This window comes from Schistocerca gregaria, chromosome 8 (genome assembly GCF_023897955.1).
Source record: "Schistocerca gregaria isolate iqSchGreg1 chromosome 8, iqSchGreg1.2, whole genome shotgun sequence".
Taxonomy (NCBI): Eukaryota; Metazoa; Arthropoda; class Insecta; order Orthoptera; family Acrididae; genus Schistocerca; species Schistocerca gregaria.
This window is the reverse complement of record NC_064927.1, coordinates 16740433-16758618: the sequence shown is the minus strand read 5'-3', so window position 1 is coordinate 16758618 and position 18186 is coordinate 16740433. Positions and strand designations below refer to the sequence as shown.

Genomic DNA, 18186 nt, shown 5'->3' with positions numbered 1-18186 from the left:
AAGTCTGATGATCCAGACGACCGTAAGGACGAAGTACGCAAAAGTACCGCTAGGGCGCGCCTCTTTAGCTCAGTGGTAGAGCACTGGACTAGTAAACCAAGGGTCGTGAGTTCCATCCTCAAAGGAAGAAGTCGAATTATGGAAATCAGTTGCGCGTCGTGGCCGTATAGCAAACAGTATTTGTGATGACGAACAACTAGCGACATGGCTTTTATTAAGAATTACTCTCAGATGTGATTAAGGCGAATGGCGCAGATAAAGCCTATGCCAAAGCGGTTCAGCATAAGGTGGGACGAGGCAGTCTGAATTACATTTTATAGATGTATTTCTCACATGTGTCAGAGCCTCTCGCGGTCGTCGTCGTCGTCGTCGTCGTCGTCGTCGTCGCCGCCGCTTCTGCAGAAGTAGCAAATGGCCATCGTGGCAAATGCGGCGAGGCACGCCCTGCCTTCGATTCCGTATGCACAAAGTGTGTAGTCTTGTTTCCCAGTCTATATTTGGTCGGTCACGTAAGAGGTTGAATGTAACGAATGGGTGGGAAAGAGCAAGGGCGGCGGCTGTGTAGAACGAAAACACAAATTATCAGGGATGTGAGCGTTTCGAGATGAGTCATATACAAGTTGCACTTGGTCGTCAGTGACTGTGTGGCCTAATGGATAAGGCGTCGGACTTCGGATCTGAAGATTACAGGTTCGAATGCTGTCACGCTCGTGTTTTATCAGTTCTGAAAAAGAAACATACCGTTTTAATGTAGCATTTGAGCAGTACGAAACCGTCTGAATGTTGCTGTTGACCATTTTCTGCTTGGAGATGCTCTTGAGCTTGAAACACACACTACAAGACCGGTGTTAACTAGCGAAATGGTCGGCAGAGTGCCGTCACCGCGAGTTTCCACTGGCACTTGCACATCTAAAACAACGTCGGAAAGTAACTCGCTCGCCTTTTGAGTCACATCAAGTATGAGTGTTAATTTTGACGCCACGAGCTCTGCAGGATGTCATGCAATTCCTTACCTCTCAAAAATGATTATGAAATAAAAGTGAAGTACATGACGAGTGTGACGTTAGGAAAACATTAGGCAGCATGGAGAGATTCTGTATGGGACCACCCAACCCAAACGAGTACTGTGTGACGTGCTGCCCGGCAAATATACACCGAAGCAGCCCGGCTAGCTCAGTCGGTAGAGCATGAGACTCTTAATCTCAGGGTCGTGGGTTCGAGCCCCCCGCTGTGCGAAACGGAATTTTGTTCCGCTGCAGATGTAAATTACCGTTTTTCTGATTAACGTGATGTAATGGAAATAGCAACTTTAAACTTTGCCTTCGTCTCTGTCAGTCGCAAGGAAAGTGTATTTAAAGGAGAAGGTGATTTTGTAGACATGTGTGAAAGACATGTTCTGAAATGCAAGTGTTGTTGTTTGGAGAGGACATCGGTTACGTGTCAGATGTGTAGCCAAGCAGTAATGGGTCGCCATAGCTGCAAATATTAGTCGGTAATATGAAGTGTTGTCAGCTGAAGTCTGATGATCCAGACGACCGTAAGGACGAAGTACGCAAAAGTACCGCTAGGCCGCGCCTCTTTAGCTCAGTGGTAGAGCACTGGACTAGTAAACCAAGGGTCGTGAGTTCCATCCTCAAAGGAAAAAGTCGAATTTTGGAAATCAGTTGCGCGTCGTGGCCGTATAGCAAACAGTATCTGTGATGACGAACAATTAGCGACATGCCTTTTATTAAGAATTACTCTCAGATGTGATTAAGGCGAATGGCGCAGATAAAGCCTTTGCCAAAGCGGTTCACCATAAGGTGGAACGAGGCAGTCTGAATTACATTTTATAGATGTATTTCTCACATATGTCAGAGCCTCTCGCGGTCGTCGTCGTCGTCGTCGTCGTCGTCGTCGTCGTCGCCGCCGCCGCCGCTTCTGCAGAAGTAGCAAATGGCCATCGTGGCAAATGCGGCGAGGCACGCCCTGCCTTCGATTCCGTATGCACAAAGAGTGTGGTCTTGTTTCCCAGTCTATATTTGTTCGGCCACGTAAGAGGTTGAATGTAACGAATGGGTGGGAAAGAGCAAGGGCAGCGGCTGTGTAGAACGAAAACACAAATTATCAGGGGTGTGAGCGTTTCGAGATGAGTCATATACAAGTTGCACTTGGTCGTCAGTGACTGTGTAGCATAATGGATAAGGCGTCGGACTTCGGATCAGAAGATTACAGGTTCGAGTGCTGTCACGCTCGTGTTTTATCAGTTCTGAAAAAGAAACATACCGTTTTAATATAGCATTTGAGCGGTACGAAACCGTCTGAATGTTGCTGTTGACCATTTTCTGCTTGGAGATGCTCTTGAGCTTGAAACACACACTACAAGACCGGTGTTAACTAGCAAAATGGTCGGCAGAGTGCCGTCACCGCGAGATTCCACTGGCACTTGCACATCTAAAACAACGTCGGAAAGTAACTCGTTCGCCTTTTGAGTCACATCAAGTATGAGTGTTAATTTTGACGCCACTAGCTCTGCAGGTTGTCATGCAATTCCTTTACCTCTCAGAAATGATTATGAAATAAAAGTGAAGTACGTGACGAGTGTGACGTTAGGAAAACATTAGGCAGCATGGAGAGATTGTGTATGGGACCACCCAACCCAAACGAGTACTGTGTGAAGTGCTGCCCGGCAAGTATTCGCCGAAGCAGCCCGGCTAGCTCAGTCGGTAGTGCATGAGACTCTTAACCTCAGGGTCGTTGGTTCGAGCCCCACGCTGGGCTAAACGGAATTTTGTTCCGCTGCAGATGTAAATTACCGTTTTTCTGATTAACGTGATGTAATGGAAATAGCAACTTTAAACTTTGCCAACGTCTCTGTCAGTCGCAAGGAAACTGTATTTGAAGGTGAAGGTGATTTTGTAGACATGTGTGAAAGACATGTTCTGAAATGCAAGTGTTGTTGTTTGGAGAGGACATCGGTTACGTGTCAGATGTGTAGCCAAGCAGCAATGGGTCGCCATAGCTGCAAATATTAGTCGGTAATATGAAGTGTTGTCAGCTGAAGTCTGATGATCCAGACGACCGTAAGGACGAAGTACGCAAAAGTACCGCTAGGGCGCGCCTCTTTAGCTCAGTGGTAGAGCACTGGACTAGTAAACCAAGGGTCGTGAGTTCCATCCTCAAAGGAAGAAGTCGAATTTTGGAAATCAGTTGCGCGTCGTGGCCGTATAGCAAACAGTATTTGTGATGACGAACAACTAGCGACATGCCTTTTATTAAGAATTACTCTCAGATGTGATTAAGGCGAATGGCGCAGATAAAGCCTATGCCAAAGCGGTTCAGCATAAGGTGGGACGAGGCAGTCTGAATTACATTTTATAGATGTATTTCTCACATATGTCAGAGCCTCTCGCGGTCGTCGTCGTCGTCGTCGTCGTCGTCGTCGTCGCCGCCGCCGCTTCTGCAGAAGTAGCAAATGGCCATCGTGGCAAATGCGGCGAGGCACGCCCTGCCTTCGATTCCGTATGCACAAAGTGTGTGGTCTTGTTTCCCAGTCTATATTTGGTCGGTCACGTAAGTCGTTGAATGTAACGAATGGGTGGGAAAGAGCAAGGGCAGCGGCTGTGTAGAACGAAAACACAAATTATCAGGGGTGTGAGCGTTTCGAGATGAGTCATATACAAGTTGCACTTGGTCGTCAGTGACTGTGTGGCCTAATGGATAAGGCGTCGGACTTCGGATCTGAAGATTACAGGTTCGAATGCTGTCACGCTCGTGTTTTATCAGTTCTGAAAAAGAAACATACCGTTTTAATGTAGCATTTGAGCAGTACGAAACCGTCTGAATGTTGCTGTTGACCATTTTCTGCTTGGAGATGCTCTTGAGCTTGAAACACACACTACAAGACCGGTGTTAACTAGCAAAATGGTCGGCAGAGTGCCGTCACCGCGAGTTTCCACTGGCACTTGCACATCTAAAACAACGTCGGAAAGTAACTCGTTCGCCTTTTGATTCACATCAAGTATGAGTGTTAATTTTGACGCCACTAGCTCTGCAGGTTGTCATGCAATTCCTTTACCTCTCAGAAATGATTATGAAATAAAAGTGAAGTACGTGACGAGTGTGACGATAGGAAAACATTAGGCAGCATGGAGAGATTCTGTACGGGACCACCCAACGCAAACGAGTACTGTGTGACGTGCTGCCCGGCAGGTATTCACCGAAGCAGCCCGGCTAGCTCAGTCGGTAGTGCATGAGACTCTTAATCTCAGGGTCGTGGGTTCGAGCCCCACGCTGGGCTAAACGGAATTTTGTTCCGCTGCAGATGTAAATTACCGTTTTTCTGATTAACGTGATGTAATGGAAATAGCAACTTTAAACTTTGCCTACGTCTCTGTCAGTCGCAAGGAAACTGTATTTGAAGATGAAGGTGATTTTGTAGACATGTGTGAAAGACATGTTCTGAAATGCAAGTGTTGTTGTTTGGAGAGGACATCGGTTACGTGTCAGATGTGTAGCCAAGCAGTAATGGGTCGCCATAGCTGCAAATATTAGTCGGTAATATGAAGTGTTGTCAGCTGAAGTCTGATGATCCAGACGACCGTAAGGACGAAGTACGCAAAAGTACCGCTAGGCCGCGCCTCTTTAGCCCAGTGGTAGAGCACTGGACTAGTAAACCAAGGGTCGTGAGTTCCATCCTCAAAGGAAGAAGTCGAATTTTGGAAATCAGTTGCGCGTCGTGGCCGTATAGCAAACAGTATCTGTGATGACGAACAATTAGCGACATGCCTTTTATTAAGAATTACTCTCAGATGTGATTAAGGCGAATGGCGCAGATAAAGCCTTTGCCAAAGCGGTTCAGCATAAGGTGGGACGAGGCAGTCTGAATTACATTTTATAGATGTATTTCTCACATATGTCAGAGCCTCTCGCGGTCGTCGTCGCCGTCGTCGTCGTCGTCGCCGCCGCCGCTTCTGCAGAAGTAGCAAATGGCCATCGTGGCAAATGCGGCGAGGCACGCCCTGCCTTCGATTCCGTATGCACAAAGTGTGTGGTCTTGTTTCCCAGTCTATATTTGGTCGGTCACGTAAGAGGTTGAATGTAACGAATGGGTGGGAAAGAGCAAGGGCAGCGGCTGTGTAGAACGAAAACACAAATTATCAGGGGTGTTAGCGTTTCAAGATGAGTCATATACAAGTTGCCCTTGGTCGTCAGTGACTGTGTGGCCTAATGGATAAGGCGTCGGACTTCGGATCTGAAGATTACAGGTTCGAATGCTGTCACGCTCGTGTTTTATCAGTTCTGAAAAAGAAACATACCGTTTTAATGTAGCATTTGAGCAGTACGAAACCGTCTGAATGTTGCTGTTGACCATTTTCTGCTTGGAGATGCTCTTGAGCTTGAAACACACACTACAAGACCGGTGTTAACTAGCGAAATGGTCGGCAGAGTGCCGTCACCGCGAGTTTCCACTGGCACTTGCACATCTAAAACAACGTCGGAAAGTAACTCGTTCGCCTTTTGAGTCACATCAAGTATGAGTGTTAATTTTGACGCCACTAGCTCTGCAGGTTGTCATGCAATTCCTTTACCTCTCAGAAATGATTATGAAATAAAAGTGAAGTACGTGACGAGTGTGACGTTAGGAAAACATTAGGCAGCATGGAGAGATTCTGTATGGGACCACCCAACCCAAACGAGTACTGTGTGACGTGCTGCACGGCAAGTATTCACCGAAGCAGCCTGGCTAGCTCAGTCGGTAGAGCATGAAACTCTTAATCCCAGGGTCGTGGGTTCGAGCCCCACTCTGGGCTAAACGGAATTTTGTTCCGCTGCAGATGTAAATTACCGTTTTTCTGATTAACGTGATGTAATGGAAATAGCAATTTAAACTTTGCCTACGTCTCTGTCAGTCGCAAGGAAACTGTATTTGAAGGTGAAGGTGATTTTGTAGACATGTGTGAAAGACATGTTCTGAAATGCAAGTGTTGTTGTTTGGAGAGGACATCGGTTACGTGTCAGATGTGTAGCCAAGCAGTAATGGGTCGCCATAGCTGCAAATATTAGTCGGTAATATGAAGTGTTGTCAGCTGAAGTCTGATGATCCAGACGACCGTAAGGACGAAGTACGCAAAAGTACCGCTAGGCCGCGCCTCTTTAGCCCAGTGGTAGAGCACTGGACTAGTAAACCAAGGGTCGTGAGTTCCATCCTCAAAGGAAGAAGTCGAATTTTGGAAATCAGTTGCGCGTCGTGGCCGTATAGCAAACAGTATCTGTGATGACGAACAATTAGCGACATGCCTTTTATTAAGAATTACTCTCAGATGTGATTAAGGCGAATGGCGCAGATAAAGCCTTTGCCAAAGCGGTTCAGCATAAGGTGGGACGAGGCAGTCTGAATTACATTTTATAGATGTATTTCTCACATATGTCAGAGCCTCTCGCGGTCGTCGTCGCCGTCGTCGTCGTCGTCGCCGCCGCCGCTACTGCAGAAGTAGCAAATGGCCATCGTGGCAAATGCGGCGAGGCACGCCCTGCCTTCGATTCCGTATGCACAAAGAGTGTGGTCTTGTTTCCCAGTCTATATTTGGTCGGTCACGTAAGAGGTTGAATGTAACGAATGGGTGGGAAAGAGCAAGGGCAGCGGCTGTGTAGAACGAAAACACAAATTATCAGGGGTGTTAGCGTTTCAAGATGAGTCATATACAAGTTGCCCTTGGTCGTCAGTGACTGTGTGGCCTAATGGATAAGGCGTCGGACTTCGGATCTGAAGATTACAGGTTCGAATGCTGTCACGCTCGTGTTTTATCAGTTCTGAAAAAGAAACATACCGTTTTAATGTAGCATTTGAGCAGTACGAAACCGTCTGAATGTTGCTGTTGACCATTTTCTGCTTGGAGATGCTCTTGAGCTTGAAACACACACTACAAGACCGGTGTTAACTAGCGAAATGGTCGGCAGAGTGCCGTCACCGCGAGTTTCCACTGGCACTTGCACATCTAAAACAACGTCGGAAAGTAACTCGTTCGCCTTTTGAGTCACATCAAGTATGAGTGTTAATTTTGACGCCACTAGCTCTGCAGGTTGTCATGCAATTCCTTTACCTCTCAGAAATGATTATGAAATAAAAGTGAAGTACGTGACGAGTGTGACGTTAGGAAAACATTAGGCAGCATGGAGAGATTCTGTATGGGACCACCCAACCCAAACGAGTACTGTGTGACGTGCTGCACGGCAAGTATTCACCGAAGCAGCCTGGCTAGCTCAGTCGGTAGAGCATGAAACTCTTAATCCCAGGGTCGTGGGTTCGAGCCCCACTCTGGGCTAAACGGAATTTTGTTCCGCTGCAGATGTAAATTACCGTTTTTCTGATTAACGTGATGTAATGGAAATAGCAATTTAAACTTTGCCTACGTCTCTGTCAGTCGCAAGGAAACTGTATTTGAAGGTGAAGGTGATTTTGTAGACATGTGTGAAAGACATGTTCTGAAATGCAAGTGTTGTTGTTTGGAGAGGACATCGGTTACGTGTCAGATGTGTAGCCAAGCAGTAATGGGTCGCCATAGCTGCAAATATTAGTCGGTAATATGAAGTGTTGTCAGCTGACGTCTGATGACCCAGACGACCGTAAGGACGAAGTACGCAAAAGTACCGCTAGGCCGCGCCTCTTCAGCTCAGTGGTAGAGCACTGGACTAGTAAACCAAGGGTCGTGAGTCCCATCCTCAAAGGAAGAAGTCGAATTTTGGAAATCAGTTGCGTGTCGTGGCCGTATAGCAAACAGTATCTGTGATGACGAACAATTAGCGACATGCCTTTTATTAAGAATTACTCTCAGATGTGATTAAGGCGAATGGCGCAGATAAAGCCTTTGCCAAAGCGGTTCAGCATAAGGTGGGACGAGGCAGTCAGAATTACATTTTATAGATGTATTTCTCACATATGTCAGAGCCTCTCGCGGTCGTCGTCGCCGTCGTCGTCGTCGTCGCCGCCGCCGCTTCTGCAGAAGTAGCAAATGGCCATCGTGGCAAATGCGGCGAGGCACGCCCTGCCTTCGATTCCGTATGCACAAAGTGTGTGGTCTTGTTTCCCAGTCTATATTTGGTCGGTCACGTAAGAGGTTGAATGTAACGAATGGGTGGGAAAGAGCAAGGGCAGCGGCTGTGTAGAACGAAAACACAAATTATCAGGGGTGTGAGCGTTTCAAGATGAGTCATATACAAGTTGCACTTGGTCGTCAGTGACTGTGTGGCCTAATGGATAAGGCGTCGGACTTCGGATCTGAAGATTACAGGTTCGAATGCTGTCACGCTCGTGTTTTATCAGTTCTGAAAAAGAAACATACCGTTTTAATGTAGCATTTGAGCAGTACGAAACCGTCTGAATGTTGCTGTTGACCATTTTTTGCTTGGAGATGCTCTTGAGCTTGAAACACACACTACAAGACCGGTGTTAACTAGCGAAATGGTCGGCAGAGTGCCGTCACCGCGAGTTTCCACTGGCACTTGCACATCTAAAACAACGTCGGAAAGTAACTCGTTCGCCTTTTGAGTCACATCAAGTTTGAGTGTTAATTTTGACGCCACTAGCTCTGCAGGTTGTCATGCAATTCCTTACCTCTCAGAAATGATTATGAAATAAAAGTGAAGTACGTAACGAGTGTGACGTTAGGAAAACATTACGCAGCATGGAGAGATTCTGTATGGGACCACCCAACCCAAAGGAGTACTGTGTGACGTGCTGCCCGGGAAGTATTCACCGAAGCAGCCCGGCTAGCTCAGTCGGTAGTGCATGAGACTCTTAATCTCAGGGTCGTGGGTTCGAGCCCCACGCTGGGCTAAACGGAATTTTGTTCCGCTGCAGATGTAAATTACCGTTTTTCTGATTAACGTGATGTAATGGAAATAGCAACTTTAAACTTTGCCTACGTCTCTGTCAGTCGCAAGGAAACTGTATTTGAAGGTGAAGGTGATTTTGTAGAAATGTGTGAAAGACATGTTCTGAAATGCAAGTGTTGTTGTTTGGAGAGGACATCGGTTACGTGTCAGATGTGTAGCCAAGCAGTAATGGGTCGCCATAGCTGCAAACATTAGTCGGTAATATGAAGTGTTGTCAGCTGAAGTCTGATGATCCAGACGACCGTAAGGACGAAGTACGCAAAAGTACCGCTAGGCCGCGCCTCTTTAGCTCAGTGGTAGAGCAATGGACTAGTAAACCAAGGGTCGTGAGTCCCATCCTCAAAGGAAGAAGTCGAATTTTGGAAATCAGTTGCGCGTCGTGGCCGTATAGCAAACAGTATCTGTGATGACGAACAATTAGCGACATGCCTTTTATTAAGAATTACTCTCAGATGTGATTAAGGCGAATGGCGCAGATAAAGCCTTTGCCAAAGCGGTTCAGCATAAGGTGGGACGAGGCAGTCTGAATTACATTTTATAGATGTATTTCTCACATATGTCAGAGCCTCTCGCGGTTGTCGTTGTCGTCGTCGTCGTCGTCGTCGTCGTCGTCGTCGTCGTCGTCGTCGCCGCCGCTTCTGCAGAAGTAGTAAATGGCCATCGTGGCAAATGCGGCGAGGCACGCCCTGCCTTCGATTCCGTATGCATAAAGTGTGTGGTCTTGTTTCCCAGTCTATATTTGGTCGGTCACGTAAGAGGTTGAATGTAACGAATGGGTGGGAAAGAGCAAGGGCAGCGGCTGTGTAGAACGAAAACACAAATTATCAGGGGTGTGAGCGTTTCGAGATGAGTCATATACAAGTTGCACTTGGTCGTCGGTGACTGTGTGGCCTAATGGATAAGGCGTCGGACTTCGGATCTGAACATTACAGGTTCGAATGCTGTCACGCTCGTGTTTTATCAGTTCTGAAAAAGAAACATTCCGTTTTAATGTAGCATTTGAGCAGTACGAAACCGTCTGAATGTTGCTGTTGACCATTTTCTGCTTGGAGATGCTCTTGAGCTTGAAACACACACTACAAGACCGGTGTTAACTAGCGAAATGGTCGGCAGAGTGCCGTCACCGCGAGTTTCCACTGGCACTTGAACATCTAAAACAACGTCGGAAAGTAACTCGTTCGCCTTTTGAGTCACATCAAGTATGAGTGTTAATTTTGACGCCACTAGCTCTGCAGGTTGTCATGCAATTCCTTACCTCTCAGAAATGATTATGAAATAAAAGTGAAGTACGTGACGAGTGTGACGTTAGGAAAACATTAGCCAGCATGGAGAAATTCTGTATGGGACCACCCAACCAAAACGAGTACTGTGTGACGTGCTGACCGGCAAGTATTCACCGAAGCAGCCCGGCTAGCTCAGTCGGTAGAGCATGAGACTCTTAACCTCAGGGTCGTGGGTTCGAGCCTCACGCTGGGCGAAGCGAAATTTTGTTCCGCTGCAGATGTAAATTACCGTTTTTCTGATTAACGTGATGTAATGGAAATAGCAACTTTAAACTTTGCCTACGTCTCTGTCAGTCGCAAGGAAACTGTATTTGAAGGTGAAGGTGATTTTGTAGACATGTGTGAAAGACATGTTCTGAAATGCAAGTGTTGTTGTTTGGAGAGGACATCGGTTACGTGTCAGATGTGTAGCCAACCAGTAATGGGTCGCCATAGCTGCAAATATTAGTCGGTAATATGAAGTGTTGTCAGCTGAAGTCTGATGATCCAGACGACCGTAAGCACGAAGTACGCAAAAGTACCGCTAGGCCGCGCCTCTTTAGCTCAGTGGTAGAGCAATGGACTAGTAAACCAAGGGTCGTGAGTCCCATCCTCAAAGGAAGAAGTCGAATTTTGGAAATCAGTTGCGCGTCGTGGCCGTATAGCAAACAGTATCTGTGATGACGAACAATTAGCGACATGCCTTTTATTAAGAATTACTCTCAGATGTGATTAAGGCGAATGGCGCAGATAAAGCCTTTGCCAAAGCGGTTCAGCATAAGGTGGTACGAGGCAGTCTGAATTACATTTTATAGATGTATTTCTCACATATGTCAGGGCCTCTCGCGGTCGTCGTCGTCGTCGTCGTCGTCGTCGTCGTCGTCGCGCCGCCGCCGCTTCTGCAGAAGTAGCAAATGGCCATCGTGGCAAATGCGGCGAGGCACGCCCTGCCTTCGATTCCGTATGCACAAAGTGTGTGGTCTTGTTTCCCAGTCTATATTTGGTCGGTCACGTAAGAGGTTGAATGTAACGAATGGGTGGGAAAGAGCAAGGGCAGCGGCTGTGTAGAACGAAAACACAAATTATCAGGGGTGTGAGCGTTTCGAGATGAGTCATATACAAGTTGCACTTGGTCGTCGGTGACTGTGTGGCCTAATGGATAAGGCGTCGGACTTCGGATCTGAACATTACAGGTTCGAATGCTGTCACGCTCGTGTTTTATCAGTTCTGAAAAAGAAACATTCCGTTTTAATGTAGCATTTGAGCAGTACGAAACCGTCTGAATGTTGCTGTTGACCATTTTCTGCTTGGAGATGCTCTTGAGCTTGAAACACACACTACAAGACCGGTGTTAACTAGCGAAATGGTCGGCAGAGTGCCGTCACCGCGAGTTTCCACTGGCACTTGCACATCTAAAACAACGTCGGAAAGTAACTCTTTCGCCTTTTGAGTCACATCAAGTATGAGTGTTAATTTTGACGCCACTAGCTCTGCAGGTTGTCATGCAATTCCTTACCTCTCAGAAATGATTATGAAATAAAAGTGAAGTACGTGACGAGTGTGACGTTAGGAAAACTTTAGGCAGCATGGAGAGATTCTGTATGGGACCACCCAACCAAAAAGAGTACTGTGTGACGTGCTGACTGGCAAGTATTCACCGAAGCAGCCCGGCTAGCTCAGTCGGTAGAGCATGAGACTCTTAACCTCAGGGTCGTGGGTTCGAGCCCCACGCTGGGCGAAACGGAGTTTTGGTCCGCTGCAGATGTAAATTACCGTTTTTCTGATTAACGTGATGTAATGGAAATAGCAACTTTAAACTTTGCCTACGTCTCTGTCAGTCGCAAGGAAACTGTATTTGAAGGTGAAGGTGATTTTGTAGACATGTGTGAAAGACATGTTCTGAAATGCAAGTGTTGTTGTTTGGAGAGGACATCGGTTACGTGTCAGATGTGTAGCCAAGCAGTAATCAGTCGCCATAGCTGCAAACATTAGTCGGTAATATGAAGTGTTGTCAGCTGAAGTCTGATGATCCAGACGACCGTAAGGACGAAGTACGCAAAAGTACCGCTAGGGCGCGCCTCTTTAGCTCAGTGGTAGAGCACTGGACTAGTAAACCAAGGGTCGTGAGTCCCATCCTCAAAGGAAGAAGTCGAATTTTGGAAATCAGTTGCGCGTCGTGGCCGTATAGCAAACAGTATCTGTGATGACGAACAATTAGCGACATGCCTTTTATTAAGAATTACTCTCAGATGTGATTAAGGCGAATGGCGCAGATAAAGCCTTTGCCAAAGCGGTTCAGCATAAGGTGGGACGAGGCAGTCTGAATTACATTTTATAGATGTATTTCTCACATATGTCAGAGCCTCTCGCGGTCGTCGTCGTCGTCGTCGTCGTCGTCGTCGTCGTCGTCGCCGCCGCTTCTGCAGAAGTAGCAAATGGCCATCGTGGCAAATGCGGCGAGGCACGCCCTGCCTTCGATTCCGTATGCACAAAGTGTGTGTTCTTGTTTCCCAGTCTATATTTGGTCGGTCACGTAAGAGGTTGAATGTAACGAATGGGTGGGAAAGAGCAAGGGCAGCGGCTGTGTAGAACGAAAACACAAATTATCAGGGGTGTGAGCGTTTCGAGATGAGTCATATACAAGTTGCACTTGGTCGTCAGTGACTGTGTGGCCTAATGGATAAGGCGTCGGACTTCGGATCTGAAGATTACAGGTTCGAATGCTGTCACGCTCGTGTTTTATCAGTTCTGAAAAAGAAACATTCCGTTTTAATGTAGCATTTGAGCAGTACGAAACCGTCTGAATGTTGCTGTTGACCATTTTCTGCTTGGAGATGCTCTTGAGCTTGAAACACACACTAAAAGACCGGTGTTAACTAGCGAAATGGTCGGCAGAGTGCCGTCACCGCGAGTTTCCACTGGCACTTGCACATCTAAAACAACGTCGGAAAGTAATTCGTTCGCCTTTTGAGTCACATCAAGTATGAGTGTTAATTTTGACGCCACTAGCTCTGCAGGTTGTCATGCAATTCCTTACCTCTCAGAAATGATTATGAAATAAAAGTGAAGTACGTGACGAGTGTGACGTTAGGAAAACATTAGCCAGCATGGAGAGATTCTGTATGGGACCACCCAACCAAAACGAGTACTGTGTGACGTGCTGACCGGCAAGTATTCACCGAAGCAGCCCGGCTAGCTCAGTCGGTAGAGCATGAGACTCTTAACCTCAGGGTCGTGGGTTCGAGCCTCACGCTGGGCGAAGCGGAATTTTGTTCCGCTGCAGATGTAAATTACCGTTTTTCTGATTAACGTGATGTAATGAAAATAGCAACTTTAAACTTTGCCTACGTCTCTGTCAGTCGCAAGGAAACTGTATTTGAAGGTGAAGGTGATTTTGTAGACATGTGTGAAAGACATGTTCTGAAATGCAAGTGTTGTTGTTTGGAGAGGACATCGGTTACGTGTCAGATGTGTAGCCAAGCAGTAATGGGTCGCCATAGCTGCAAATATTAGTCGGTAATATGAAGTGTTGTCAGCTGAAGTCTGATGATCCAGACGACCGTAAGCACGAAGTACGCAAAAGTACCGCTAGGGCGCGCCTCTTTAGCTCAGTGGTAGAGCACTGGACTAGTAAACCAAGGGTCGTGAGTTCCATCCTCAAAGGAAGAAGTCGAATTTTAGAAATCAGTTGCGCGTCGTGGCCGTATAGCAAACAGTATCTGTGATGACGAACAATTAGCGACATGCCTTTTATTAAGAATTACTCTCAGATGTGATTAAGGCGAATGGCGCAGATAAAGCATTTGCCAAAGCGGTTCAGCATAAGGTGGGACGAGGCAGTCTGAATTACATTTTATAGATGTATTTCTCACATATGTCAGGGCCTCTCGCGGTCGTCGTCGTCGTCGTCGTCGTCGTCGTCGTCGTCGTCGTCGTCGCGCCGCCGCCGCTTCTGCAGAAGTAGCAAATGGCCATCGTGGCAAATGCGGCGAGGCACGCCCTGCCTTTGATTCCGTATGCACAAAGTGTGTGGACTTGTTTCCCAGTCTATATTTGGTCGGTCACGTAAGAGGTTGAATGTAACGAATGGGTGGGAAAGAGCAAGGGCAGCGGCTGTGTAGAACGAAAACACAAATTATCAGGGGTGTGAGCGTTTCGAGATGAGTCATATACAAGTTGCACTTGGTCGTCAGTGACTGTGTGGCCTAATAGATAAGGTGTCGGACTTCGGATCTGAAGATTACAGGTTCGAATGCTGTCACGCTCGTGTTTTATCAGTTCTGAAAAAGAAACATACCGTTTTAATGTAGCATTTGAGCAGTACGAAACCGTCTGAATGTTGCTGTTGACCATTTTCTGCTTGGAGATGCTCTTGAGTTTGAAACACACACTACAAGACCGGTGTTAACTAGCGAAATGGTCGGCAGAGTGCCGTCACCGCGAGTTTCCACTGGCACTTGCACATCTAAAACAACGTCGGAAAGTAACTCGTTCGCCTTTTGAGTCACATCAAGTATGAGTGTTAATTTTGACGCCACTAGCTCTGCAGGTTGTCATGCAATTCCTTTACCTCTCAGAAATGATTATGAAATAAAAGTGAAGTACGTGACGAGTGTGACGTTAGGAAAACATTAGGCAGCATGGAGAGATTCTGTATGGGACCACCCAACCCAAAGGAGTACTGTGTGACGTGCTGCCCGGCAAGTATTCACCGAAGCAGCCCGGCTAGCTGAGTCGGTAGAGCATGAGACTCCTAATGTCAGAGTCGGTGGTTCGAGCCCCACGCTGGGCGGAACGGAATCTTGTTCCGCTGCAGATGTAAATTACCGTTTTTCTGATTAACGTGATGTAATGGAAATAGCAACTTTAAACTTTGCCTACGTCTCTGTCAGTCGCAAGGAAACTGTATTTGAAGGTGAAGGTGATTTTGTAGACATGTGTGAAAGACATGTTCTGAAATGCAAGTGTTGTTGTTTGGAGAGGACATCGGTTACGTGTCAGATGTGTAGCCAAGCAGTAATGGGTCGCCATAGCTGCAAATATTAGTCGGTAATATGAAGTGTTGTCAGCTGAAGTCTGATGATCCAGGCGACCGTAAGGACGAAGTACGCAAAGGTACCGCTAGTTCGCGCCTCTTTAGCTCAGTGGTAGAGCACTGGACTAGTAAACCAAGGGTCGTGAGTTCCATCCTCAAAGGAAGAAGTCGAATTTTGGAAATCAGTTGCGCGTCGTGGCCGTATAGCAAACAGTATCTGTGATGACGAACAATTAGCGACATGCCTTTTATTAAGAATTACTCTCAGATGTGATTAAGGCGAATGGCGCAGATAAAGCCTTTGCCAAAGCGGTTCAGCATAAGGTGGGACGAGGCAGTCTGAATTACATTTTATAGATGTATTTCTCACATATGTCAGAGCCTCTCGCGGTCGTCGTCGTCGTCGTCGTCGTCGTCGCCGCCGCCGCTTCTGCAGAAGTAGCAAATGGCCATCGTGGCAAATGCGGCGAGGCACGCCCTGCCTTCGATTCCGTATGCACAAAGTGTGTGTTCTTGTTTCCCAGTCTATATTTGGTCGGTCACGTAAGAGGTTGAATGTAACGAATGGGTGGGAAAGAGCAAGGGCAGCGGCTGTGTAGAACGAAAACACAAATTATCAGGGGTGTGAGCGTTTCGAGATGAGTCATATACAAGTTGCACTTGGTCGTCAGTGACTGTGTGGCCTAATGGATAAGGCGTCGGACTTCGGATCTGAAGATTACAGGTTCGAATGCTGTCACGCTCGTGTTTTATCAGTTCTGAAAAAGAAACATTCCGTTTTAATGTAGCATTTGAGCAGTACGAAACCGTCTGAATGTTGCTGTTGACCATTTTCTGCTTGGAGATGCTCTTGAGCTTGAAACACACACTAAAAGACCGGTGTTAACTAGCGAAATGGTCGGCAGAGTGCCGTCACCGCGAGTTTCCACTGGCACTTGCACATCTAAAACAACGTCGGAAAGTAATTCGTTCGCCTTTTGAGTCACATCAAGTATGAGTGTTAATTTTGACGCCACTAGCTCTGCAGGTTGTCATGCAATTCCTTACCTCTCAGAAATGATTATGAAATAAAAGTGAAGTACGTGACGAGTGTGACGTTAGGAAAACATTAGCCAGCATGGAGAGATTCTGTATGGGACCACCCAACCAAAACGAGTACTGTGTGACGTGCTGACCGGCAAGTATTCACCGAAGCAGCCCGGCTAGCTCAGTCGGTAGAGCATGAGACTCTTAACCTCAGGGTCGTGGGTTCGAGCCTCACGCTGGGCGAAGCGGAATTTTGTTCCGCTGCAGATGTAAATTACCGTTTTTCTGATTAACGTGATGTAATGAAAATAGCAACTTTAAACTTTGCCTACGTCTCTGTCAGTCGCAAGGAAACTGTATTTGAAGGTGAAGGTGATTTTGTAGACATGTGTGAAAGACATGTTCTGAAATGCAAGTGTTGTTGTTTGGAGAGGACATCGGTTACGTGTCAGATGTGTAGCCAAGCAGTAATGGGTCGCCATAGCTGCAAATATTAGTCGGTAATATGAAGTGTTGTCAGCTGAAGTCTGATGATCCAGACGACCGTAAGCACGAAGTACGCAAAAGTACCGCTAGGGCGCGCCTCTTTAGCTCAGTGGTAGAGCACTGGACTAGTAAACCAAGGGTCGTGAGTTCCATCCTCAAAGGAAGAAGTCGAATTTTGGAAATCAGTTGCGCGTCGTGGCCGTATAGCAAACAGTATCTGTGATGACGAACAATTAGCGACATGCCTTTTATTAAGAATTACTCTCAGATGTGATTAAGGCGAATGGCGCAGATAAAGCATTTGCCAAAGCGGTTCAGCATAAGGTGGGACGAGGCAGTCTGAATTACATTTTATAGATGTATTTCTCACATATGTCAGGGCCTCTCGCGGTCGTCGTCGTCGTCGTCGTCGTCGTCGTCGTCGTCGTCGTCGTCGTCGTCGCGCCGCCGCCGCTTCTGCAGAAGTAGCAAATGGCCATCGTGGCAAATGCGGCGAGGCACGCCCTGCCTTCGATTCCGTATGCACAAAGTGTGTGGACTTGTTTCCCAGTCTATATTTGGTCGGTCACGTAAGAGGTTGAATGTAACGAATGGGTGGGAAAGAGCAAGGGCAGCGGCTGTGTAGAACGAAAACACAAATAATCAGGGGTGTGAGCGTTTCGAGATGAGTCATATACAAGTTGCACTTGGTCGTCAGTGACTGTGTGGCCTAATAGATAAGGTGTCGGACTTCGGATCTGAAGATTACAGGTTCGAATGCTGTCACGCTCGTGTTTTATCAGTTCTGAAAAAGAAACATACCGTTTTAATGTAGCATTTGAGCAGTACGAAACCGTCTGAATGTTGCTGTTGACCATTTTCTGCTTGGAGATGCTCTTGAGTTTGAAACACACACTACAAGACCGGTGTTAACTAGCGAAATGGTCGGCAGAGTGCCGTCACCGCGAGTTTCCACTGGCACTTGCACATCTAAAACAACGTCGGAAAGTAACTCGTTCGCCTTTTGAGTCACATCAAGTATGAGTGTTAATTTTGACGCCACTAGCTCTGCAGGTTGTCATGCAATTCCTTTACCTCTCAGAAATGATTATGAAATAAAAGTGAAGTACGTGACGAGTGTGACGTTAGGAAAACATTAGGCAGCATGGAGAGATTCTGTATGGGACCACCCAACCCAAAGGAGTACTGTGTGACGTGCTGCCCGGCAAGTATTCACCGAAGCAGCCCGGCTAGCTGAGTCGGTAGAGCATGAGACTCCTAATGTCAGAGTCGGTGGTTCGAGCCCCACGCTGGGCGGAACGGAATCTTGTTCCGCTGCAGATGTAAATTACCGTTTTTCTGATTAACGTGATGTAATGGAAATAGCAACTTTAAACTTTGCCTACGTCTCTGTCAGTCGCAAGGAAACTGTATTTGAAGGTGAAGGTGATTTTGTAGACATGTGTGAAAGACATGTTCTGAAATGCAAGTGTTGTTGTTTGGAGAGGACATCGGTTACGTGTC

General features: G+C 46.9%; 10 non-coding genes across 10 annotated transcripts; all 10 read left to right on the top strand.

Annotated features, from left to right (window-relative positions):
- The first annotated feature begins 1162 nt into the window (after positions 1-1162).
- Positions 1163-1235, top strand: Trnak-cuu (transfer RNA lysine (anticodon CUU)). The gene has a single exon. It is a non-coding gene; the product is annotated as a tRNA-Lys (tRNA).
- A 1452-nt stretch (positions 1236-2687) lies between these two features.
- On the top strand, positions 2688-2760 carry Trnak-cuu (transfer RNA lysine (anticodon CUU)). Its single transcript has one exon. It is a non-coding gene; the product is annotated as a tRNA-Lys (tRNA).
- Positions 2761-4206: 1446 nt separating this feature from the next.
- Positions 4207-4279, top strand: Trnak-cuu (transfer RNA lysine (anticodon CUU)). Its single transcript has one exon. It is a non-coding gene; the product is annotated as a tRNA-Lys (tRNA).
- Positions 4280-5719: 1440 nt separating this feature from the next.
- Positions 5720-5792, top strand: Trnak-cuu (transfer RNA lysine (anticodon CUU)). The gene has a single exon. It is a non-coding gene; the product is annotated as a tRNA-Lys (tRNA).
- A 1439-nt stretch (positions 5793-7231) lies between these two features.
- On the top strand, positions 7232-7304 carry Trnak-cuu (transfer RNA lysine (anticodon CUU)). The gene has a single exon. It is a non-coding gene; the product is annotated as a tRNA-Lys (tRNA).
- Positions 7305-8742: 1438 nt separating this feature from the next.
- Positions 8743-8815, top strand: Trnak-cuu (transfer RNA lysine (anticodon CUU)). Its single transcript has one exon. It is a non-coding gene; the product is annotated as a tRNA-Lys (tRNA).
- Positions 8816-10278: 1463 nt separating this feature from the next.
- On the top strand, positions 10279-10351 carry Trnak-cuu (transfer RNA lysine (anticodon CUU)). The gene has a single exon. It is a non-coding gene; the product is annotated as a tRNA-Lys (tRNA).
- A 1450-nt stretch (positions 10352-11801) lies between these two features.
- Trnak-cuu (transfer RNA lysine (anticodon CUU)) lies at positions 11802-11874 on the top strand. Its single transcript has one exon. It is a non-coding gene; the product is annotated as a tRNA-Lys (tRNA).
- A 1448-nt stretch (positions 11875-13322) lies between these two features.
- Positions 13323-13395, top strand: Trnak-cuu (transfer RNA lysine (anticodon CUU)). Its single transcript has one exon. It is a non-coding gene; the product is annotated as a tRNA-Lys (tRNA).
- A 2972-nt stretch (positions 13396-16367) lies between these two features.
- Trnak-cuu (transfer RNA lysine (anticodon CUU)) lies at positions 16368-16440 on the top strand. Its single transcript has one exon. It is a non-coding gene; the product is annotated as a tRNA-Lys (tRNA).
- The last annotated feature ends 1746 nt before the right edge of the window (positions 16441-18186 follow it).